Source organism: Ictidomys tridecemlineatus, chromosome 14, assembly GCF_052094955.1.
Source record: "Ictidomys tridecemlineatus isolate mIctTri1 chromosome 14, mIctTri1.hap1, whole genome shotgun sequence".
NCBI classification, from domain to species: Eukaryota; Metazoa; Chordata; class Mammalia; order Rodentia; family Sciuridae; genus Ictidomys; species Ictidomys tridecemlineatus.
In genome coordinates this window covers 24,735,918-24,762,695 of record NC_135490.1, presented here as the reverse complement: position 1 = coordinate 24,762,695, position 26,778 = coordinate 24,735,918, and the positions used below count along the sequence as shown (strand labels likewise).

The 26,778-nt window shown below is 35.4% G+C and overlaps 1 long non-coding RNA gene across 1 annotated transcript in view; it reads right to left on the bottom strand.

The window, feature by feature from the left end:
• The window catches only part of LOC144370581 (uncharacterized), a 52,909-nt gene that overhangs the window by 19,107 nt on the left and 7,024 nt on the right, over nucleotides 1-26,778 (bottom strand). The window contains exon 2 of the long non-coding RNA XR_013430495.1: nucleotides 19,639-19,753. This is a non-coding gene — a long non-coding RNA (uncharacterized LOC144370581). The remainder of the gene's footprint in view (nucleotides 1-19,638; nucleotides 19,754-26,778) is intronic.

Here is a 26,778-nt window from a genome sequence, read left to right as displayed (position 1 = left end):
AAAAAAAAATTACAAGGAATATTCGAATCTCTTTAAGTCTGAGGGAGCAAATTCCATGAGAATGATTGCCTTTCTATATAAGAGACGGCCACAGAAAGACTCAGAAACAAATCTGTCCCCAACAGCTAATAATTCACCTATTATCAAACCCTCCAGAATCATAATACCTCAGTCCCAACTGTGAGCCTGCAAATATGTGACAAAACAATTGATGGATGACAGTGGCCAGCCGAATTGGTAATGTGCCTTGGGATTCGGGAACTCCACCCGCCTTATGTGCGAGAAGAATTTATGAAGATAACATGACATGCTAATATATTTTTACAGCTTAAACAAGATATTCCGTGCCATTTCCGAGCACCACACATAGTTTGTCAATATAACTCCTGAGACCTTTATCCCCTTTTGTGTCTTTGCTGTTGCACATAATATAATTATCAAAAAAGTTAAGACTAACTGATGAGTGGAAGCACTTGAACTCTGGACAGAAGCTCTTTGCCCTTTCTTTCTCAGCTTTTGCTCTGGTCATTGGTTCATTTTGATTTTTGTTATTTTTGTTGCGCTACCTAAATACAATTTTCAGCCATAGCAAAAGCATGAAAAGAACTTTGAATGACAAGGTATGATCGAGGAAAAACCTTGTTCTCCTATCTCTTTTTTAGATGAGTCAAATCCTAAAGCAGCATTGGCTAGAATTTAGGTATCTTTCAGAGAGAAACCATAGTCATCACCTTTGAAGAAGAGAGCTGTGAGTTCCTAGGCAGAAACAGACAAACGTGTTGTCCTCTCCCCTAGCTGTTGGGGAATGGCAGATCTACTCCTAAAAACTTCTCATTCTCTAATACAGTTTGTACAGTGGATCATAGAAAAGTATTTCAGGCTTCTTCTATTTAACATAAAAAATGTACTGGGCTATATTGAGTAGATGAGAAAATTTCTGCAAACTGACACCACCAGTATATATGAGGCCTGTCACTGCTGATGATAGAAACACTGAGCAGCTGACATTTAGTGAGCCCTTTGTATCTGCCTCGCACAGTGTGCTTGTCCTGAATTAGCTCACTCAGTCCTTAAACAACCCTAAGAGATAGGGACTGTTATGATGCTTATTTTCTAAATGGGGAAACAGACTTCTGAAGTTTAAACAATTTTCCCAAGATCAGAAAACAAGAAAAGCTAGAACTTGAACTTGTGGCCATCCACCTCAAACACCAGTGCTTTTGAGAGTGAGGCTTAAATGTCTGCATTCATACACATTTGAAGTTTCTCAAATATCAAGCATCCACTAGGATAAGATTTAACCATATCATAAACCCTTTAGGACAAAACAAGGTCACACATGTTAGTTACATGTAAGAACTCAACAAACTGGAGCACTTTCCCCTTAATCCATTTAGAGATTTTCAACATTTAAAATAATTATTGTTTTTAAAAAATATGCCTTACACATATTTTCCCTCTTAATACCTTGAATGTAGCGGGCAATTTCACAAATATCTATTAAAGGAAATGGAATATTTCTAGCAAGTCTTAGTAGTAAAATAATACCTGATTGAAACTTAAGTAATAACTTCCTTGTATCATGCTTTGTCCACCAGAAATGTGTAAGTAGAAAGACACTAAACTCAGATGAAATTTTTCTTTTAAGTGAGAACATGTCACGTTCTGAAACTGAAATTTTTAAAACAGTAACTGACATATAACAGATGAATTCAGTCATCTGCAAAACCATTCACCTTAGAAAAGGTTTGTGCATCCTTTGCTGATGGGTGAAAGTCTCTCTTAAATCCTCCACAGTAGGTATAGAACTGTGCCATCCAGGACAGTAGCCACTCAAAGCATTGACCACTGAACATTTGGAAAGGGGCTAATCCAAAATGAGGTGTACTCCAAGAGTAGAATGAACACTGGATTCTGAAGATGATATGAAAAAAAGACAGTAAAATTTCTCATTAGTAATTTTATATAGAATACAGGTTTAAATAATTATATTTTGGATATATTGTTATATATAATATTATATGTTATATAACATATTAGCCTATATTCATATGTTATTGATATTAACTTCATTTATTTTTTTTGAGGTAGTGTCGTATTATTTTTGCAGGCTGGCCTGGAACTTGTGATCCTCCTGCCTCTGCCTCATGAGTCAATTGGCTGTACCGGTATAAAGGAAGGTCCATTAAGAACACTGGTTCTTTGTTCTGATTTTAGAACCTTTGAATTTATTAATGGACCTCTGAAGTAATTCTGCATAGCTAAATGGAACAACTTCTACAAATGATCAATATTTGTAATCCTTTATACATCCATTCATTTTTATAAAAATAGTTTGAAATTCCATTTTGTAAATTAAATCAATCTCCTATTTGTCGTCTTGTTGTTTGTTTTTAATTTTGAGACAAGTTCTTGCTATATTGCTCAGGGCCTCTCTAAGTAGCTGAGGCTGGCTTTGAACTTGAAATCCTCTTGCCTCAGCCTCAAAAGCCACTGGGATTGCAGAAGTGTGCCACCCTGCACAGCTTGTTAGTCTCTTTCATATGAATCTCTTTCCCAGGGCGTAGCCCCCATGAAGAGAAATACTTTTCTCTCAGTACACAATGGAGTCACTTGGGGCATCATTGTACAGTAATGTGAAAGACAGAGCTACTCATGTAAACTTTGAGCTTTGAAATGTTTCATAGCAAAGTTCATTGGTGACTTATTGGAGGTATTTCTAAATAGCTGGTCAGGTTGATGTAGCATAAGAGTTAAATTCAAAAAGACCTCAAAATGACACAGACCTGAATTCAAATCCCTATTATGGGGGCTGTGTGTGTAGCTCAGTGATAAAACATGCACCTAGCATGAGAAAGGTTTAATTCCCAGGGCCAAAAATAAATAAAAATAAAAATAGCCCTTCTCTGCGTGTTCCCAACTATGTAATCCAGGAAATTTTGTCTAAACCTGTGATGTAAGGAAAACAAGGGTGACTTTAATCACAGGGCTGAGATGAGAATGAAATACCTTGACCTTATTCCCTTCCTACTTCAACAACTTGAAAAACTGGTCTCCTTCATATGTGTCTAGCTCACCTCCTAACACTGAAAGAGTCAAAGATGTCAAGCCCAGGGACTCAGCAGCTTGCTTTAGGGACTCTATACCCAGACACTGTGTTTGATTGATAGCTCAGTGGCCTACATGTATTTAGAAAAAAAAGGAATTAAAACTGGAAGGAAAGTATAAAAAAAGTACTATTGGGGGGGAAAGAGGTCTTTGAAAATGGCACAATCATGCATTAGAGAACACATCTCTATATGTGTAATATGCATTGTAATGCATTCTGCTGTCATATATAACAAAATAGAATTTTTAAAAATTATATTTATATGAGAGAGCACAAGAAGGTTCATCAGTTGGTATATTAAGTACAGGTAAAGGAGGGGAATGAAAGATAAAGGGGATTTTTTTAGAAATTTCTGATCAGCAACATCTGAGTTAAAAACTTGGTTTTGATCCAAACGTAAACCCAAGAGAAGATATAGGAGACTCTGACCTTAAAATAATTCACTTAGGCAACTGAGGTGAGTCCAGCTTTCCTGGCACATGAGAAAATGAGTGCAAATTAAATATTACAAAGGGAAAGAAAATTATCTAACTTAATGTTGGGAAATAATAGGCTTTATGCTTCCAATCTCCTTTTTGTACTCCTTTGGATTCAAGAGGAACTTGGAAAAATCATGTTAACAAGAAACCAGGAACAAATGTAATCCTCTAGACATATATTCCTCTTTATAGAAGTAATTTTAAATTATTTCTGAATCAAAAATGAAAAAAATTATTTCTGACAAATCTTTCAAAAAGATTACAGAAACATCTGGCTAAAATCGTTTACTTATTTTAATCTTTCTTGAGAAGTCTTTAACTCAGAAAAAGGAAAGATTAAATTGCTTTAAAAATCAAAAACATTAAGTGATATATAATTATTTTACTTTGCGGCATTTTATAAAAATATACCCCACCATGTTAATGTTGATTTTTAAATTAATGGTGAAAATGACTGACATTCTCTAAATTTACATTTCTTTTCCATGAGATTTCCTGTTTTGCGCTGCTTCTAAGTTTAAAGTCATTTAAGCTGCATTTGGTGAAATTTTCAAAAACCTGAGAATGATGTTCTGACCCAGATTTCAAAGAAACAATCTATCTTATTTTGTCACATACAACACTGTATCATCACCTAGCCTAAGATAAAAATCTTGTAATTACTACAGAAAAAATAACATGTTAGGCCTCTGACCTCATTAGGATTTTAAAATCTGTGTTCAAAATAAGAATTTAAGCTGCCTAGGATGTGTCTCTCGGTGAAGGCCAAGGAATGCAGACACAATGCATACTTAACATCCTTAATGTGTTGGGTGGAATTTTATGACTATTTATGAGATATACAGGGAACCAGATATTTTATTAGCATCGAGATTATAATTAACACTATTTGATTACACAAATTAATGGGTTTCACTGTGGCATTTCCATTTATGCATGTATCAAGCGTTGATTATGCCCCCTCTCCTTCCTCCTGTCCTCCCTCACCCCCACTTGACCCCCTCCTCTAACCCCCTTTCCAGACTCTAATAGTTCCTCTTCTGCTTTCACAGACCAGATACTTTAGCCTTCTTTGAAAGATAAATAGGTAAAGAGATGATGTATAAATACAGAGATGGTAGATGGAGAGATAGATAATGAGCTCTTAGTAGATATTATAAATAAGGAAAGACTTTATCAGACACAAGAAAGGTGGAGATGAAAATAGAACAGAGAAACTTGTCAACTCTGACCCAGTTCCCAACCAAATAGTCTAACATGTTGTGGCATTTTCTTGTGCACCCCAAAAGAACTACCTATTTCAATTCCCAGGACACAAATATTCATGTTATTAAAATTACTTCTTCACCATTTTTAATGAAAATTATTTCTCCATCTTGGGTAAGACAAATGACTCCCCCAGACTGGTTGATTTTCTCAAACAGTACTTGAGCTGTTGGAGCAATTAATTATCCAATGATTTAGACTGATACAGAGTCAATCAAGATTAAAGAACACAATGATAAAAATGAGTTAGGGATTCATCAACCTTCCTCTTTTGTTAGGTAGATATGGCCTTTGAATCAATGAGTGTATTGTTTTCAGAAGAGTTCTCAATAAACATCTACATGTCTGAAAGGATCTTTGGTCTCTAACAGGGTCCATACAATGTGCAGAGATATTCCACTTCCCTTGAAATCATTCTTTCTTCATCAGATTGTATTCATCACCATCAGAATTGGCATTCATCAGCAAGGTTCATAAGCAATATTTCAAAGGTGTGCATCTTCAGGAAATAAAACATATGTGTCAGAACTTAGAAAATGGATGAATCTGTGCATATTGTTTCCCAGTTGTAGGCTTAACATGAATAATAACAAAACATTGTCCCAAATGCTACAATTAAGGAAGGATGCATTTTATAATCAATTAATTACAAATCTGGCACCAAGAAGAAATATTGTTTCAACTTTGGTCAAACCTTTGGGCCAATCAGCAGTCTCCTAATTAGCCTGCTCCTTTTTCCTTTACTACAAAAAGCTTTGTTATTTGCTATTTAGTTTTAAGATTCCTTAAACTCAGTTTTCAAACTTCATCTTTATCATCTTTATCTTACCATCTTCTTAGCATAGAAAACATGTCATTTAGATGGAACTTTCTTCAAGTCCTATTTTCCTTTGTAAGTATAGATAATGTCTGTGCGACTCTGTCACATGAATGACTGTTACCCACGAGAGAGAATTTTTTAATATTTATTTTTGTTTTCGGTGGACACAACATCTTTATTTTATTTTTATGTGGTGCTGAGGATCGAATCCAGGACCCTGCACATGCCAGGTGAGTGTGTTACCTCTAGAGCCACATCCCCAGCCCTACTCAGGGTTCTTGCTTTCTCCTCTTTCCTTTGTTTAGTATTTTATCTTTTCCATATAATACATTCAAGCCTCTACCATGTGAAAAAGGGAAGCCCCTCCACAACCCTGCACCTCTCTTGAGCAAACTCTCCAGCTTCCTCTGACCTTCACATTCAAATTCTTAAGAGTTGGCATTGCCTCCTACTTTCTTCTTCACTTGCTGAAATTTGTTTCCCTCTCTGACACTCTACAAAAACTGTTCACAATGAGATTTCATCTCACACCCATCAGGATGGCAGTCATTAAGATTAAAAACAATAATAAATGCTGAAGAGGATTCGGAGAACAAGGAACACTTTTACACTGTTGTGAGACTGTTAATTAGTGCAACCACTATGGAAATCTGTATAAAGTTTCCTCAGAAGATTAGGGATGGAATCACCAAATGACTCAGATTTATCTCTCCTCAGTATTTACCCTAAAGAACTGAAGTCATCATACTACAGTTTACATGCATATCCAATGTTTATAGCAGCACAATCCACAATAGCCAAACTATGGAACCAGAGGAATGAAAAAATTGGGCTTTATATGTGTACTATGAATTGAAATGCATTCTGCTGTCATGTATAACAAGTTAGAATAAATAAATAAATTTAAAATTAAAAAAAAGAAATAAGCCAAGGACAGAAGACAAATACTGTATGATCTCACATATACAAAGAAAGTTAAAAAGTTCATATCATAGAAGTAGAAAGCAGAAACATAGTTTCCAGATTCTGGGGTAGATAAGGGGTGGGAAGATAAGGAAAGGTTGATCAAGGAATAGATAATTACTGTTGGATAGGAGGAATAAATTCCAAGAGCTCTATTGTATAGCAAGGTGACTATAACTAATCAAGACATATTCTTGAAAAATGTAAAGAGTAAATGTTATGTAATTTCACTACAAAAATGATAACTATGTGAGGTAACATATTTGTTAGTTGCTACATTTAAGCATTCCACGATGTTATATGCTTCAAAACATGCCATACATGATAAAAATTCAATGTGAATATTTTAAACTAAAAATAAATAACAAATGCAAACTATATAGTATTATCTATATAAGATCTGACCTAGGTATTTTCAAAATGATAAGTCCAGACTTGGGATCTGGAATAAACACAGTATAGATGATTATTTTGGTGCCCTTTTAACAGGCACAATGCTTTTATTAACTGGTGTGGGCCTTTTAAAATTCATTGTTCAAATCATCCCATCTTTGCTATCTGAAACCAACCATAAGGTAAGTTTTCTGTCTGCATACAGTTTGCCCCATCAGTCACTTATTTTTTCTACTTTTTTTTTAATCGGTGCATACAGTTGTTCATAATGATATCTCTTGTTGTCACCTAATTGTACATGCACGAAATCCAGCAATACTATCACTCCCCAGCACTTCCCCTGCCCTCCTCACCTCCCACCCCTTGGTCCCTTTTCTGTACTGATCTCCCTTTGATTTCCGTGAAGTCCACCCCTGTCTTTTTTCTTTTTCCTCTCTAGCTTCTACATATGAGAGAAAACATACACTCCTTGACCATCTGAGTTTGACTTATTTTGCTTAACATGATGGTCTCTAGTTCCATCCATTTTCCTGCAAATGACATAATTTCATTTTATTCATTATGGCTGAATAAAACTCCATTGTGTATATATACCACATTTTCTTCATCCATTCATTCATCGATGGACACCTTGGCTGGTTCCATAGTTTGGCTATTGTGAATTGTGCTGCTATAAACATTGGATATGCATATATCACTGTAGCATGACGACTTCAGTTCTTTAGGATAGATAATGAGGAGTGATACATCCGAGTCACGTGGTGATTGCATTCCGAGTCTTCTGGGGTAACTTTATACAGATTTCCATACTGGTTGCACTGATTAACAGTCTCACAACAGTGTAAGTGTTCCTTTTCTCCACATCCTCTCTAGCATTTTTTACTGTTTGTAATCCTAACGACTGCCATTCTGATTGGTATGCGATGAAAGTTCAGTGTAGTTTTGATTTTCATTTTCCTCATTGCTAATGATATTGAACATTTCCTTCATATATTTGTTGGCCAATTTGTATTTCTTCTTTTGAGAAGTGTCTGTTTAATTTATTTCATTAATTTGGGTTCATTGGGTGGAGTTTTTGATGTAAAGTTTTGAGTTTTTGTTTATTCTAAAAAATTAATCCTCTGTCAGAAGAGGAGCTAGCAAAGATTATCTCCCATTCTGTAGGTTCTTTCTTCATATTTCTAATTGTTTCCTTTGCTGTGCAGAAGCTTTTTAATTTGATGCCATCCCATTTGTTAACCATTGGCATTATTTCATTTTCCCATCTATTAATTGTGTTATTTGGTTTTCGGTCTTAAGTTTTTTTGAGTTCTTTATATATTCTGGATATTAATCCTCTGTCAGAAGAGTAGCTGGCAAAGATTTTCTCCTATTCTGTAGGTTCTCTCTTCACACTCTTAATTGTTTCCTTTACTGTGCAGAAGCTTTTTTAATTTGATGCCATCTCTTTTGTTAACTTTTGCAATTATTTCCTGAGCTTTAGGGGTCTTATTGAGAAAATCATTGCCTGTGACTATATACTAAGGGTTGACCCTATATTTTCTGGTCTAACTCCTAAGTCATTGTTCCATTTTGAGTTGACCTTTGTGCAGCGTGAGATATAAGGGTCTAGTAAGTATCATTCTTCTACATATGGATAACCAGTTTTCCCAGCACTATTTGTTTGAAAGGCTGTATTTTCTCCAATGTATGTTTTTGGTTCCTTTGTCAAGGATCAGATGGCTGTATCTGGGTCAGTTTGTCTCTGTGTCTTCTATTCTCAACCATTGGTCTATAGGTCTGTGTTCATGCTAATACCATACAGTTTTTGTTACTATAGCTCTGAAAATAATTTGAAGTCGGGGATGTTGACACTTCCAGGATTGCTTTCTTTTTGGCTTAGAATTATTTGCTATTATGGGTCTTTCACTCTTTCAAATACATTTTGACTATTTTTTTCTGATTCTGTGAAGAATGTAATTGGTATTTTGGTAGGAATTACATTGAATCTGTATATTGCTTTTGGTAATATGGCCATTTTAACAATATTAATTCTGCCTATCCGTGAACATGGTCAGTCTTTGCATCTTCTAAGGTCTTCAATTTCTTTCTTCAATGTTGTACAGTTTTCATTATAGAGGTCTTTCACCTCCTTGGTTAGATTTATTCCTAGATATTTTGTGTATTTGGGTTTTTTTAATGATTTTATTTATTTATTTATTTTGCATTACAATTCTTTATATACCATTATACAATAATTTATCATATCTCTGATTATATATAAGATATGTTGACACTAAATTCACATCTTCATACATGTATTTTGTATAATGATGAGCGTCTCCTTTCACTACCCATGCTATTACCCTTCTCCCTCCCTTTCCCTGCCACCCCTATTCCCTATTAGATAATCTTCCTCCCTTTCTCTCCCTCCCATCCCCATTTTGAGTCACCCCCCTTATATCAGAGAAGACATTCAGCATTTGTTTTTTGGGGATTGGCTAACTTCACTTAGCATAATCTTCTCTAATGCCATCCATTTCCCTGCAAATGCCATGACCTCATTCTTTTTTATTGCTGAGTAATATTCCATTGTGTATAAATGCCACATTTTTTTTATTCATTCATCCACTGAAGGACATCTAGTTGGCTCCACAGTTTAGCTATTGTGAATTGTGCTGCTATAAACATTAATGTGGCTGTGTGCCTGTAATATGCTGTTTTTAAGTCCTTTGGGTATAGTCCGAGAAGAAGAATAGCTGGGTCAAGTGGTGGTTCCATTCCCAGTTTTCCAACGAATCTCCATACTGCTTTCCAAATTGGCTGCACCAATTTGCAGTCCCACCAGCAATGTATGAATGTACCTTTTTCCCCTGCATCCTCTCCAGCACTTGTTTTTTGTCTTCATAATGGCTGCCACTCTTACTAGAGTGAGATGGTATCTGAGAGTACTCTGATTGCTAGAGATGATGAGCATTTTTTTGTATATTTGTTGATTGATTGTATATCCTCTTTTGAGAAGTGTCTGTTCAGGTCGTTGGCCCATTTATTGATTGGATTATTTGTTTTGGGTTTTTTTTGTGTGCTTATCTTGTTCAGCTCTTTATATACCCTAGAGATTAGAGCTCTATCTGATGTGTGAGGGGTAAAAATTTGTTCCCAGGATGTAGGCTCCCTATTCACCTATTATTTCTTTTGCTGAGAAAAAACTTTTGTTTGAATCTGTCCCATGTGTTGATTCTTGGTTTTAATTCTTGTGCTATAGGCATCTTATTAAGGAAGTTTCAGCCTAGCCCCACATGATGGAGATTATGGCCTACTTTTTCTTCTATTAGACACAGAGTCTCTGGTTTACTCCCTAGATCCTTGATCCATTTTGAGTTAACTTTTGTGCATGGTGACAGATGGGGATTCAATTTCATTTTGTTGCATATGGATCTCCAGTTTTCCCAGCACCATTTGTTGAAGATGCTATCCTTTCTCCAGTGCATGCTTTTAGCACCTTTGTCTAATATAAAGTAGTTGTAATTTTGTAGGTTAGTCTCTGTGTCCTCTATTCTGTACCACTGGTCCACTAGCCTGTTGTGTATTTGTTTTTTGAGGCTATTGTGAATGAATTTTTTCTGATTTCTTTCTCAGCAGATTCATTGTTGATATATAGGAAAGATATTAATCTTTGTTGATTTTGTAAACTGCTACTTTGCAAAATTTGTTAGTTAGCTCTAGCAGTCTTTTCGTGAAGTTTTTGGACCTCCTAGGTAAAGGATCATATTATCTGCAAACTGTGATGATTTGATTTCTTCCATTTCTTCCTTTCCTATTCTATCCCTTTTATTTCCTTCTTTTGCCCAATTTATCTGGCTATAATTTCCAGCACCATATGAAATAATAAGGTAAGAATGCATATCCTTGACCCATATTTTTTTAAATCCTTTTAGTTTTTTCCCATTTACTAAGGTTGGCTTTGGATTTTTCATATATGGCCTGTATGATGTTGAGGTAGGTTCCTTCTACTAGTTTCTTCAGTGTTTTTACAATGAATTAGTGCTGAATTTCTTCAATGGCCCTCTCTGAATCTATTGAGCTGACTAAATAATTTTTGTCCTTAAGCCTATTTATATGATGAGTTGCGTTTATTGATTTGCACATGTTAAACCATTCTTATATCTCTGAAATAAAATCAACTTGGTCATAGTGTAAAATCTTCCTACTGTGGTTGAACATGATTTGCTAATATTTTATTTAGTATTTTTGCATTTAGATGCACTCCCAGTCACTTACTTATAAATGTCAATGTCACACTACGTATCTCTTGAAAAATCCATACAGTTAGTTCTGAGTCTGAGAAGATAAGTCTAAGAATACTTATATAGAGAGTTGATAATATAGCATCATATCATCTTATCCTATAAACTTTAACATTAGTTTTCTTGGATTTCAAAAATTAAATTTAAAAGATCAGTTTCTGAAATCAGTCAAAACTCATCAATCTATTTGTGTTTTGGCTTTAATGCCTTAAGTTACAAACCATCAGATGAAATGCCAAAGGTCATAAAAGTGCAAACCAGTTACAATTTTAGGCATTTATTAAAGTAAATGAAATGTACTGTCTTGTTTTTTAAAATTTTTTTCTCTGTAAATTTTTATGGAGTTTTGTAAAGGACAGGCTTTCTCTTCATTGTCTAAATAAACAAAGTCTTAAATTCCACAGACTGAAGAGCAAGATAAAAACAAAATAAAGATTGACCACACACACCTATCTGTCATGATTTAGTACCTTGACGATAATGAAAGATCTCTGGAGGGCTTAGTGAAGGCTAGCAATCCTAAATTTGCTGGAGCTTGATTTTTTTAAGCTGAAATAATATTCTAAATAATAAATACTATCCCAAATAACAATAAAAGTATCTTAGATAAGCATTTCCTCCGCTTTAATAGTATAAATTTGAGTCAACACTAATTAAATAATGTTAGTCATAGCAACCAATGGTACCACATGTCTATGAATACACCTTTACAGGATTGTTAAAATGAGATAACCAGGAGATTCTTTCACTTTGTATCTTGAAATTGCTGTCTTCTACATACCCTGTAAAACCACACTGAAACTCAATAGCAGACAGAAAGCATCACAGTAACATTTTTGTGGCTGTTGAACTTTAAAAATGTACAACCTTTGATACAAGTAGGCAGGGAGTAATGGCAAAGCTACTTGGGCAATTTGAGATCATATCATCAAAGGATGGAAAATTACATATAGTAGTAGATGAGAATCTAAATGACCATGAATAAAAATATTACATTTGCTATGACCACTTCCATACGCAGAGGCCTACATTGTGGCAAATTTGCATTAGAAAACTTGAAGAAATAATTCACTCATAAAATTCTACTTAAGATAACAGTAATCCATATAACAATAGTGCTTTTAATTTTATATATAAAATTTCTTTCAGATCATCCTAGTTGTCACAAACATGCAATCTGGATTGGTCAATCAAAATAAAAGAAAGGACTTAGCTGTTTAGGGTAAAGAAGATAAGAAAAAAAAATGCCATTCACCACTTTGAAATGTGTTCAAACTAACAACCCACTGAAGCTAACACCACCAAGAGCTACATGGACCAACTCATGATGCTGCCATCTCAACAGGATATTCAGGAGATATCTTGACTCCTTTTTAGTCTAATGTAAGACAGGGGCCTAGTCATAAGCTGCCTGCTCAGGTTTGTAGAATCAATATAGAGTAGAATAATGTCTATCAACTCTATAGCACTGTATAATACTTTCTGGACCACATCTTACCATATAAATTGCTCCTTTTTGATAATGAACAACTGGGCAGTCCTTATTTTGATGAACTAAGAACTATTCTAGATATCAGTAGTTTGATGAATTTGTATTTGACTTGGAAATAATGAATGAGTGGACAGCAGCGACAGACTCTGTACCAGAACTGAAAGCTCACAAAGAATACAAGAAGTGATGAAGTGTGAGATGGAGTGACCACAGCAGGCTCAAAGGCGATGATGTATGATGAAGTGCAGCTGAGAATCCCAAGAAATGATGAAGTGAGATAGGCAGCGATCGTGTGGTGGTGGACATCCATCCATAATGTAAAAGACTTTATCTGAGGAATTATTCAAAGGACCAGAAGAAAATCTGGAAATTCACGGGGCTGAATTTTGATATATAGAAGATGTCCTGTCTTCATATAACGGTTGTGATATGCTGTCAGCAAGCGATCCTCAAAGACTGTAACCTGCCATGATTTCACTTCCAAATACAGTTTGTTTTGAGACTCAATAATGCCATCGTTCAATCTTAACAAATCCTGGATTGCTAGGATTTTTAAATGTGTGCTTAAATCTATGTTGTTTTGTCTTTAAGATAAGATAGTAAGCTCCATGAGGGGATCTGAAACAGTGAACACAGTATCTAGCACAAGGTATGTGACCAAAAACATATTGAGTGAATGAGTGAGTGATGAGTGAATAAGGGAATGAATGGATAAGTCAATATAAATCTGTGACCTGGGCAAAGTCAAGATCACCCCATAGGTTTTCCACGTTGCAATAGAAGGCCAGAATCCATCAACATAAAGTGATGGACTCTCTTTACAGATTTTGATGCTATTTGTGAAGTCAGTAGACAATAGGCTCCTTAAGCCAGAGACTACAACCTACTCGTTGGGGTACCTTTAGCCTCCTACACAGGGTCTACATACAAAATGAACTTGGAAAATCCATTAATCTATCCAAATTCATAACTATGATAATACTAAATGAGAGGATTTCATCTAATACCTTTCATCAATTGTTGGACTATTTTTAACTGGGCTTTTCCTTCCGGAAGTATCTAGATCAACTGCTGGACAAAACTGGCCTCATTAATTCTGTGTAAGTTCAAAGTCAAGTTATAAAACTATGTGACTGCATCTATTTCATTTTGAAGTAGGTAAATATAGCCTATAAAAGTGCAATTTCTGGACCATCTCAGGTCTTCCTGGTTCTTACCTTGGCCTTTCACATCACTGTCTAGGCCAAACTACCTATACACAACGTGCTCCATCCAAGTAAATGTTGATTAAACATTTCATGGAGATTGGGAGTTAATGTGGTGATAATGATATACTCATATCTGCATTCCTTAAAAATCTGGCAATTCCATTTGAAGACATAGAAGCTCTTCTAAGAAATATACAAACTTTTGGATGATATACAAATTTACTCTTTTGTCAGTCTGGCATCCTGTATGTATAGCCTTCTCTCTGATCAACTCAGCATCCTCCAGTCTCAGGTGTCTTGTTCCACCATTACGGCCACCCCTTTTGCGGCTATAAAAAGGATTATAGTGTTTCTCCTTTGCTTTTATTCATCTTAAATAAAATTTTATCCTAAAAAGGCTTCCAGTCACTCCTATTCCATTTCCAGTTACATTACAAGCAGTGAAGGGGTTGGACTTTTCAAAAACAGGAGCCCATGGGAAAATATGAGAAAATATGCCTAAACTTCCAGCTAATGAGAGGATGTAGGGATTAAGTGTAACCAAGGAAAAACTTAACTGATTTCTAAGACTGTTCCCCCAAAAAATGGGTGTGTGTCTTTGTTTTCTGGAATAACTTTATTCTGGACCATAAAACACAAGTGACTTGGGAAAAAAGTGAACAGATAGACCAGAGTAAAAGGGACCATAAGAAAATCTACAGCACACTAGATGCACAGTGAAATTTGTCAAAGATTTGGTTGTCAGAGACCACATTAGGCAGGCACTGTGGCACACATCTATAATCCCATTGGCTGGGGAGGCTGAGGCAGGAGCCAGCTTCAGCAACTTAGTGAGGCCCTGAACTCAGTAAGACCCTGTCTCTAAATAAAATATAAAAATATCTGGGGATGTGGCTCATTGGTTAAGCACTCTGGGTTCAATCCCTGATACCAAAAGGCAGGTGGGGGGGGGGCGTGGAAAGGAGGAGGAGGAGGAAAAGGAGGAGGAGAAAGAGGAAGAGGAGGAAGAGGAGAAGAAGAAGATATAATATTTTAATGCATTCAAATTCTATACTTCTCAATGGAAAAGGAAAAGTGAGTTGTCTTGAAGATATGCATAAAGTATATATAAATATACCACAGTAAATTTCACCTTTATGTGTATATGTATGAAACACCAATTAAAATGTATAAATGAGTGGACAACAGACCAGTAGAAAGAAGAAGGAGAATAGGGAGAAGGAGGAGGGGGGAAAAAGTGGGCGCTGGGGACTGAAATGGAATAAATTAAATTCCATGCATACTTAATTACGTCAAAATGAACCCAACAATTATGGACAACTACAATGCACCAATAAAAGCAGAAAACAAAAAGGTATCCTTTGACAGGTTCACAGGATGGACATAGAGTGGAAATAGAGCAGAATGACCCTGTGGAATTATTTTCTTGTGTTGAGTGTCATGCTGTGTAGGGCCCAGCAATAGTATTATGACCTAGATGGAGAGATCGCACCCCTTTCTGGAATGCTCCTTGGTCACAATCATGCAGTGCCAAGAGCTGTAAAACCTTACTTTTATCTGGAAAAAAAAATAGGAAGAAAAAAAAAATCCTCCTGTACTCAAAGGAGAGGTGGCAAACGCTACCTAATATAAAAAGAGAAATCCAGGATCTAAAGCTTACAACTTAAGCAGCAGCCTTCGTTATTTACAACAGGCTCATTTTGCATTAACGAATATGAAATTTTTTGAGATCTAGCCATCAAGTGTTAGCGTAGGAAGGAAGCACCCGCAGCAAAGCAAGGAAGGGAAGCAGAAGCAAAGGCCATTAAAGCGTACATTGCAGGGTAGGTTATAGCTGTGGGTAACTGGAGTCCCAGTCTCACTACGTATTCACAGTGTAGAATATGCCTCAGAGATATCCCAACCCAGAGATAGTTACCCTCCAGTCCTATCAGTCATTGACCAAGGGCTGCTTCTAAAAGACCTTAATGCCACAGTACCTCCAGCATGCACTACCCACAGGTTAAAAGCACTCCAATGGACAAAGAAAACCCTCTGCAGAGTCTCACACGTCTGATTCAGGAAGCAGGAGAGTGCACGCAGACATGGGCAGAACAGAGACGGTGTTTACTGCACCTGATTCTCATAAGATTGGAAACCAAATGCAGATAGAGTTATGATCTGACCAAAACATGACAGAAGGAAAAGAAACCCCAATTATATGTGGGCTGCATGAGAAAAAGAAAAGAGAGGATAACATTGTTTTCAAAATAAAACTACTTTAAATTTTTGGACCTTTTAGAAACTAATATATTAGTTTTAGAGCAGAGCTTAGCAACCTGCAGCCCTCAGATCTAATCCATCCTGCCAACTGCTTTCATACCGCCCCAAGCCAAGAATGGTGTTTACATTTTTAAATGGTTGGGGAGAAAAAAATCAAAAGAAGACTATTTCATGACACATGAAATTTATATGACATTCAAATTTCATTGTCCATAAATTTATGGGAACACAGCCACATTCATTCGTTTACACAATGCAGATGACTCTGTTGTCGATGACAGAGTTGAGTAACCATGACAGAGACCATCTGGACCTCAAGACCTGAAAGTTTTTTTTTTTATCTGGCCCTTTATAGACCCATAATTTAGAGGCAGCTTCATTATCTTCATGATGGGAAAGCCTCCCTAGGGTGTGGGAAAGGTGGGATGGTCTCACCCCTTCCTTCCAGGAAAATCGACCCCCTCCCATTTGGTTCCATCAAGAATATCTGGGCTTGGGACTGGAATTGTGGCTCAGTGGTAGAGCACTTGCCTCACATGCGTGGGGCACTGGGTTCAAGCCTCAGCACCACATAAGTAAATAAAATAAAGGTATTGTATCCACCTACAACTAAATATTTTTTTAAAAAAAGAATCTCTAGGCTTATTGGGTAAGCATGACTTTTAATCTTCCCTCCCTTTAGTCCATCAGAGCAGAAAAAAGTATTGATAGTCCCTCAACTCTAGTTTCTTGCTGGTAAAGTATGTGCTAAGGAATCAGATTCTTATTGGTGAAGAAAATAGAACAAACTTTTAAAATTTATGATTCCTGTTTTCTCCAATACAAAAAAAAAATAACACTTTTGCAAACACCTGCTCTATTTCGAGTTTTTCCAGACATAAATTCACACGGGAAACTAATGTTTCAGCTCTTGAAAACGGAGCTAATTTTTGAGAAGACAGATCCAAATATGCCACACCAGGAGATAACGCTGGAAGAAAAGAGAAGTGAAAGGCCGAAGAATAGTAAGAGCTTAATGAACAATATGTAATCCTCAAATATGAAGGCAATCAACAGCTGAAAGAATATGAATGTGTGCAACCCGCTGGACATAGAGCCCAAGAATTAAAACTGGTAACTTTAATAAGATCCCAAAGGAAGTGTTTGTGCCAAGTTTAATCCAGCTCCTCAGCACGTGGCTGCTTGTCCAGTGGTGGAAGAAGAGACTAGATACGTAAACCAGGTCTTTTCCAAGGAGTGCTCCAGTGATCTACGGGTGTGCTTATACATCAGCATTTCATTCCTCACGATGCCAAAATCCATTCCCAGGGCCTTGTTTACAGGAGAACATCAGTATTCTCTGGGCACACACGTCAGTGGGAAGGGAACTTTAAATAGCCCAAGAGAAAAGTGTTCTTGGTAGTAACACAGCCTATGATAAACTTTGAAGTACAAATGAGAAGTGGAAGTGAATGTTAAACGTATGCCTTGTCCTGAAACTTCATGAAAAATGAAATGTACAAGAAAAGTTGGATCCCTGCCATGACACCCATTACAGTGTAGACGAAGGCTCTGACCTCTCATGTTATACTTACTGTGTTTTTGACACATTTAGTCAATTAAAACTGGTGAAGTGTAATTTGTTTTTCTTAAGTTTAATACAGCATGTCAATAGAAGTTAACCAAAATTTATAGTTGGAACACTAAAGCTGCCACATGCACTTAAACAAATGAACACAATTTATCATAGTTGAAATAAAGAGAACATCACGGGCATTTGACTTTATACTTCACATAAGCGCGTTGCCAAATATAGGAAAGCAAGCTCCTTCTCACACTTCCAATGGAAAAGACGTTTCGGTTCACATTAAATATTGGTGTGAAAAATCTGGCAGGTATCCAGTCCTAAGGAGTGTTAACGTTGGCACTTCCACTGTGTACTTTTACTATAAATTGTTGTAGCGTTTATTTGACATGGAATACCCAAAGGATTGATGAGCCAAGAAAGGAAGATTTTTTTATTGTGCCATATTACCTTTTTCAGACATCTATACTAAGCTTTTACATCTTCAAAGTCTAAACAAGTAGCCACCTGTATTCAATCGGTCCAAGATATTTTTCATGAAACTATAGTTTGCCTTTTTATAAACCTATAAAAGCACACATTTTCCATTTTATTAGTCAGCAAAGCAGTGGTGGATTTAATCATAAAACTTATAAAACACAGTTTCTTTATAGACAGGTTAGCTTTTTTTTTTTTTTTTTGCTTGTTTAAAATGCCACAAGGACAACCAAGGACCAGTTTCTGTCTCTATCACACAGAAACCAGTGGCTACAATTTTCTATGTCTTTACCTTTTAAAAAATTCACCTTACCCTCCTCAGACAATTTATATAGCAGCCTACAGACCCCCTAAGGATTTAAGAGCAACTAGAGAGGAAATTATTTACCATTATCAGATACATGCATTGGAATTAGGCATCCATAATATGTATGTCAATTATTTATAGCTACAGTAATCATGCACTTTGAATTTCTAAGAGAAATTTAAGATGTTCTTGGCCTTTTTTATGCTAAAGAAAATGTTTCCAATTGTCACTACAAAATAAATATGTAATTAGTGCCTATGTGGGATAGAAGTAGGACATTCAAATAGATTTTAAAAGTTGGGATGGATATAAGTGAATCAAACTGTATCATTGTGGAAATAACACGATGACATAAAAGTAGCAGCTCTGTAAGATTTCAGATTTTAAATAAATATACATATAACATGTACGTTTATAATCTTACCTGAAAAAAATAACTGCTCTGACCCTACATCCTCTCTAGCCCAAGATTTTATATTTAGAAATGCTGGTTTTCATGCTTAACAGTCAATTATGTTAACATAATCAGTGGATTCAATGTTTCACCTAATTTAAGGTGAAGTTTTTATACTGAGACTATCATTAATCTAAATTAAATTATGATAAATTTATCGCTGTTCATCCTTAGGTAAGTTTACTCATTTTAAATGAGTGAACTGAACCAGAGCCTCCTGAATAGACCCATGTACTGATGGAAGAGTTTGTAATCAACCTTTTTCTAACTTGACTACCAAAACAATTAAGATTAAAAATACCCCAAGAATTGTTAAACATTGCAGAAATAGTCATCTGCTGGTTTAAATATTTTTTTAAAAAATAGGCAGTTAATTAGGCTATTTAAATTATGCAATTGCTTCTGAAAGTAAAAGGGGAAGTTAGATGATTATATTATACCACACACACACATGCATATACAAACACATACACATACTGTATTAGTCAGCTTTCCATTACTGTAACAAAATACGTGAAATGATCGACTTAAAAAGAGGAAAGGTTTATAATGACTCACAGTTTTAGAGTTTTCAGTCTGTGGTTGGTTGGCCCTATCTTGCTTTTGGGCCCATAGGGAAACAGTATTTCATGGCAGAAGCACTTGGCAGAAAAAGCTTCTCATGTCATGGTTGCTGGAAAGAAAAAAAAAAAAAAGGACTAGAGACGTTGCTCTCACTGATAAAATACTTGCCCAATACATAAAAGGACCTGGGTTTGATCACCAGTATTGTCAATAAATATATATTTATATTATAAATATATGTGTAATGAGAGAGTGAGCAGAAATACCAAAGTCCCACAATCCCCTTCAGAGGGCAACCCCAATGACTTAATACCCCTACTGGGCACCACCTGTTAAAGGTTCCACCACCTCCCAGGTGCACCAAGGGAACAAGCCTTTCACACATGCCTTTTGAGATCCATACCATAGCATTCATAGAATTCTTGGTTTACAAATAACTGATATGGCCTTTTGAAAATACATTTCTAATGTACTATATATTAATGAAATATAAAAATGCCATGGTTTGATGCTATTTTTAAATAGTCTGAAATACTAATTTTTTATACTTAGTGATTATAAATATCAATGATTATATACATAATCAGTGATTATAGAATGAAAAATTAAAAGTAGCAATGAGATATTACTACACTTATGATACTGGTAGAAATTAAAATGGAGATAAAACCTACTGCTGATGGAGATATGGGAAAGTACATATATTCACATATTGCTAGAAAAAGTAAGAATTATTGCTTTGAGGAAAACAATCTGGCAATATCTATTAAAATTTAAAATATGCACATTCTTCAAAACAGCACCCTTATTACTGGAAATTGATTACATGAAAATATAGCACTTAGGCATAAGAAGAGTTAATGCAGATTCTTTTTTAGGGCCAGAGCAAAAAATAGGGTAAAGTGATTGTTCATTAATGGGTAACACTTTGCATAAGTTGCGGTAAAACTACCAAGAAATAATACACAAAAATTACAAATAATAATTTTAACCTATCAGTGATTAAAAGGATCTCACTATTAAGAAAAGTAAGACCCAGAAAACATATGTGTGTGTGTAAATATATATGAATATAATTATATGACCATGAATTTGAGTAATCCAAGATAGACACCTAACAGTCCTATTGATACATAGGGTTAGTCAGTTGCAAAGAAGAGACAATGAGCAAAACAGAAAAAAAAATGCATTTTTTAGAAGTTTGCACAATAAAAACAATAATGAATGATCATCATTAGATAAAAATCTTCACTAAAAGAAATTTATGGGTATGTTTCTAAAAATATAAATGGAAAATAGTCATCAGAAGGTCAATGATTCTTTTTTTAATACGCATAAATTTTTAATGCTATTTCCTTTCTCTTTTACTGGCTGATTTTAAAACAATGACCATTATAATATAAAAAATATATACAATGAAGGGGCTATTTTCTTTGGTGGAAGATTAAAAATTATAGAAATAATATACTAGCTTAAATTTCTCTCAATATGAATTCTTATTTGGTGGAAATTTTGGAGCATTTAGGTCAAAAGAAATATCCTTTTTTAAATGTTTTTCCTTTGGTGCTGGAATTCCAACCCAGGTACTTGTACAAGCCAGGCAAGCACTCTACTACTGAGCTACACCCCATCCAATCCTATTTTAAAAGAAAAGAAAATGGGGGAAAAAAATCATGAGAACAAGGATGTGGCAGAAACCAATAGTTGGCCTCACCATCCATTCTCTTCTTCTAATATAACATTATGTTTGAGTTTTATCTGGACAAATGGGAACAGAGAACAAATAGTACATCCTCCCATCTCCCTTACAGATAGGAATGCAGGAATGTAGGACGTGCTCAGGTCTGCCCTGTTGGGTGTGAGCAGAGGTGATATACTAGACTGTCAGGCCTGGAGCATAATAATGGCATGAGCCACATGCAACCACACAGACCAGAACAACTCCCAGGAACCAACACAGAGCAAGAAAAACAGAGCTACCATTTATACCCCTGGTCTGTTTATGGATTATTATTACATGAGAAACAAATGCACTTTTGCCTTTTTAAAGTGATTGTTATTTTCTTCTTCATTTGGTTAACAGATGACATACTCTATAAACACAGAGTCTATTACCTAGAAATTGGGCTACCTTAAGAAAACTTAAAATAGGAGATATTAGTATAGTGGTCAGATACATTAAGGAAACAGCTACTACTCACTGAAAAATTGGTGATATGCCATAGGATAGTTTTCATTAACTGCAGATCATAATACCTTATGTAGATACAGCTGGAGTGAGATTAATTGGGTGCAAAAACAATCAGAACATCAGAATGGACTTTTCCTCGCCCAATTTAGCAGTCCTGCACAGATAATTTTAAGGTATTTCTTTAAAGCAGATTTATCAAGAGACAAGACTGGCCCATGTCTTCTCAAAAGCTAATAGAGATAATGAGGGCCAGTCTAATAGCAAAAATCAGATAAAGATGTAGCCTTTTGGGCTGGGGCTGTAGCTCAGTGGCAAAGCATTTGTCTAGCATGCGTGAAGCACTGGGTTCAATCCTCAGCACCATGTATAAATAAACAAATAAAATAAAGGCATTCTGTCCATCTACAACTATAAAAAAAATATTTTAAAAAAAAGATGTAGCCTTTTGCCTTTTCTGCTATTTCAGATGACCTGAAGCCACAAACAAAACATTAGACAGCTTAACTGAAGAAAAAGAAAGTACTGGGCTGGGGATGTGGCTCAAGCGGTAGCATGCTCGCCTGGCAGGCCTGGGGCGCTGGGTTCAATCCTCAGCACCACATAATAAAATAAAGATGTTGTGTCCACCAAAAACTGAAAAATAAATATTAAAAAAATTCTCTCTCTTAAAAAAAAAGAAAGTACTAATATACACATAATAAATGGCAAAGAAGAAATAGCCACTTGAAGAGATAAAACTTCGAAAACCATAAGATTATCAAAGAGAATTTACCAACTCCTAAAACAATTTCCTAGGAAATACAGCTATCAAATTGCACCCTGTCTGTCCAGATAAATATCAGTTTTCCACTGTTACCATTAAAAGTCACCTCAAACCTAGTGTCCTAAAGCAATAGAAAAGTATCATTTTATAGCTTCTCTATAGATTAGAAATCCTAAAAAGGTCTCACTGAACCAAAGTCATGGAGACATGGAGGATGCTTCCCTTTCTGGAGTATCTGCTCATTGTATTTTTGGCAGAATTTGTTTCCTTCTGACTGTTCCTGTGTTCTTCTGGGCTGTTGGCGGAGTCCTGTGCCAGTCTCTAGTAGCCACTCATATTCCTTGGCTCTTCCTCCATCTTCAAAGCCAGTCTCTGAGGGAGCCTGTTGAGTTCCTCTCACATGGCATCTCTGCCCAACAAGGAAAAGGTTTCCACTTTCAACCCCTCGTGTAATCATAGTCCAGGATAACCTACCTATCTCAAGGTCCTTACCCTGAGTCCTATCTGCAAAGTCCCTTTTGCCAAGTAATCTAATGTATTTACAGGTTTTGAAGATCACAATATGGACGTGGGAGTCATTATTTCCCTACCACAGACCCCACTACAGATTCCTCAAAACAACAACAACAAAAAAATCTTGACGAAAATTATATTAATTTTCATAACAGAACTTAGCCCTCAAAAATTACCCCTACAGATGTTTCCATGGGGTATTCATCCAAACCTTCAAAGATTAAATAATTTGATGCCATTTAAAATTTTTCCAAGCATAAAAACAGACATTTCTAAAAATTTCATTATGAAGAAAATGTAGTATTGATACATAAATGTAATAAAATGCCACAGAGAAAAAAAAACAGAGCAATTTCTTTTCAGAATATTGAGGCAAAAAAAATCTTAAATAACATATTAGGAAATAAAATCCAACAGCATGTTAAAAAATTAATATATCATAACCAAGCAGGCTTTATTACAAGAATGCAAGAGTGATTCAATATTAGGAAATCCCTTAGTATAAGCACCATTTAAAAAGATCTAAAGAAAAACTTGACTTGCCATAAACACTAAAATACACTTCAACAAAATTCAAAGCCCATTTCTGATAAAAAAGTACTTTGTAAAATTGAAAAGTAGGGATTTTTCTTTAAATTGATAAAATACGTTTATTGCAACCCTAAAGCCAGCATATTACTTTGTGGTGATCACAAAAGGTATTTCCAGAGCAAGGCAAGGATGTCTGCTACCCTCCCTTTATTATTTAACATAAAAATTAAACTTTATATTAATGTAGTAAAATAAGAAAAAAGAATTTCAAAAGAATTGAAAAGACTTGATAATGCATCTCAGAAATAAAGCACCTGAGTTGGATCCCCAGGACCACAAAAAAAAGAAAAGAAAGACAGGGGGTAGAGGGAGGGAGAAAGAAAGAAGGAAGGAAGAAAGAGAAAATAGAATTGGAAAAGAAAAATTTTCTCTATCTGTATATTGTATGATACTTGGAATATCTGAATCAATGATAAAACTATCATAAATAAAGCAATTTGGTAGTGTTTTAGTCAACTTTTTTGCTGCTGTGACTAAAAGATCTGACCAGAACAATTTTAAGGAAAAAAGTGTATTTGAGGGCTCACAGTTTCAGAGATCTTAGTCCATAGAAGGCTGGCTCCAATCCTTAGGGCTTGAGGTGAGGCAGAACATCATGGTAGAAGAGTGTGGCAGAGGGACGCTGTTCACATGATGAACAGGAAACAGAGAGAAACCCCACTCACCTGTTACAAAATATATACCCCATAGCCACGCCCCCAATGAGCCACTTCCTCCAGCCACACCCCACCTGCCTCCAGTTACCACTCAGTTAATCCCATGAGGGATTAATTCACCAATTAGGTTAAGGCTATGGCCCAATCATTTCTCCTCCAAACCTTCGTGCATTGTCTGACACGTGAGCTTTTGGGGGACACCTCACATCCAAACCATCACAGATAGGATACAAAATTGTGCAAACACCTACCCATTAAAAAATCATTTATAACATCAGTAAGAAAAATAAAAATAAGTAAAATAAACCTAGTAATATACAAAATCTTTACAAGGAACATTTTAAACACTCCTGAAGACAAAAGCAGAGTTGAGCAAATGGAAAGACAGACCTTATTTTTCAGTCAGATGATGAAATAAAAAAAGATATCAGACCTTTTACTGCTTGGTATAAATATAATTTGATTCCCAAAAAAATATACATCCAGGAGATTTTTTGTGTTGCTAGATAAGCTCTAAAATCTGTATAGAAAAATATGTAAATTAACTGATTAGCCACTTAAAAAGAAGAGCTAAGAGGGAAATGATTAGGTGTTCCATCTATCAAAACATGACATATGTAAAAGCAACCACACCAATAAAACAAATAGAAGATAAATCAAACCAGAGGTAAATTTAGAATGTGATTGAGGTAACATCTCACTTCTGTGAAGACAAGATAAACTACTTAATCAATAGTACTATGACAAGAGGAAAGTCACTTAGAGAAAGATAAAACTGGAGCCCACACCTTACACCAAATACCAAAATAAACCCTGAATGGGTCAGAAATCCAAATACAAAAACTACAATACAAAGTATAGGAAAAGTGTAATTCTACATTCGGAGAATAAAACATTCATTGTTTCCTTTAAAACCTGGATATCAGAAGACCTTTCTAACTAAACCTCAAAAAACAAGGCAAATAATAAAAATTGGAAAAAATAAGTTTTCATAGGTTAAAAACATAGGGTGAAAAATAAATATCAATTGTAGAAGAAAACTTTTGCAACATTTATCCAAATATGCAAAGAACTCTGGGGACAAAGACAAGCATTTACTTCTGCGAATATTTATGGAGAATCTACTCAATGTAAAGCTCTGCACTGAACTTGTGACATGGGATGGTTGGTAGGCAAGCATATCTCTGTTCAAAGGAAGAAAATCTAAGGCTTTTGCACCTCGGTAGAAGCCTCTTTGGCAGTCAAGGGCAACTACTATACTAATTTCCCGCATATGTTTTTCATTTTACTATTTGCCTTCTTGAAGATCCCAGAATGCAAAATAACCCTTGAAAAGGACTATAAAAATCCTTTGATATTCTAAGATAAGAAAAATATCCCTATTCATCATAATATTTATTTGAAATCTTTTAAAATGTAGTTACTTAAGATACTTTTATTAGACTATAAGGTTCTAATTTTAAAAGCAAGTTTTAGTATTATCTTTTGTTTGTAGCCATTAAAGTAGTTATTATGTGTTTACTTAACCCTCATTTTAATTTGAAATATCTAATATGACAGTAATCGCAATGTTCTCAGGCAGTATTTGGCTCTACACTTTGTTTCACTCTAGTTCTAACTACAACCACCTAAGAATTCTAGGCTTGCTGTTTTCCATTATTTCTTACTCAAACATAACAGAGATCGAGTTTGTTTAATATTTTGTTTAATAATTTTTGTTTAAATAAGACTATTTATTTGCAGTGGTAGCAAAGTTCTTGTGTGTTTTTTTTCCCTTAATATGTTATTCTTACTGTCTTAAAGGAGGTCCAGAGAACAAGGACAATGTATGTTTCCCATCTGACAAGAGAACTATACCCACTTTTGTATTATTTACGCAATAATGATCAAGGCCTAGGGCATTTCCTGGGGATTAATGGCTGCCTGGGAGATTGACTGAAGGCCATTAACCTCAAGCAGTCATTAATTTTCTCAGAAAACCTGGTTGAAGTCATTATTTCTATTATAAGATCAATAGCATACATACCTTACCACTACTAAGAAAAAAAATTTAACATTGAAAGTAATTATTTTCTAGAATTTTTCTTAAGTATCTTCAATCTGTAGGTTAGATTTGGAGAGAAATGCCAATGAGATCCTGAACAATTTAGTAACATGACAAATTTCCTCACATAGTCATCAATGTCATGAACATTTGTGATTGTTTCCTTTCTCCCTGACTTAGGAGTCAACTAAAAATAAAATCGCTCTTGTCTCCTCCTTCTCCTCCTCCTCTTCCTCCTCCTTCTCCTCCTCAACTCCTTCCCCCTCCCTCTTTCCTAAGGGCTTCAGTTCTGCAAGTTTCCACCAAAGGTGTAAATCTGCTAAAGCAGCATGTGGTAGGTCAGGCCATATAGGAATTATTGAAGAGCAGGTAAAGC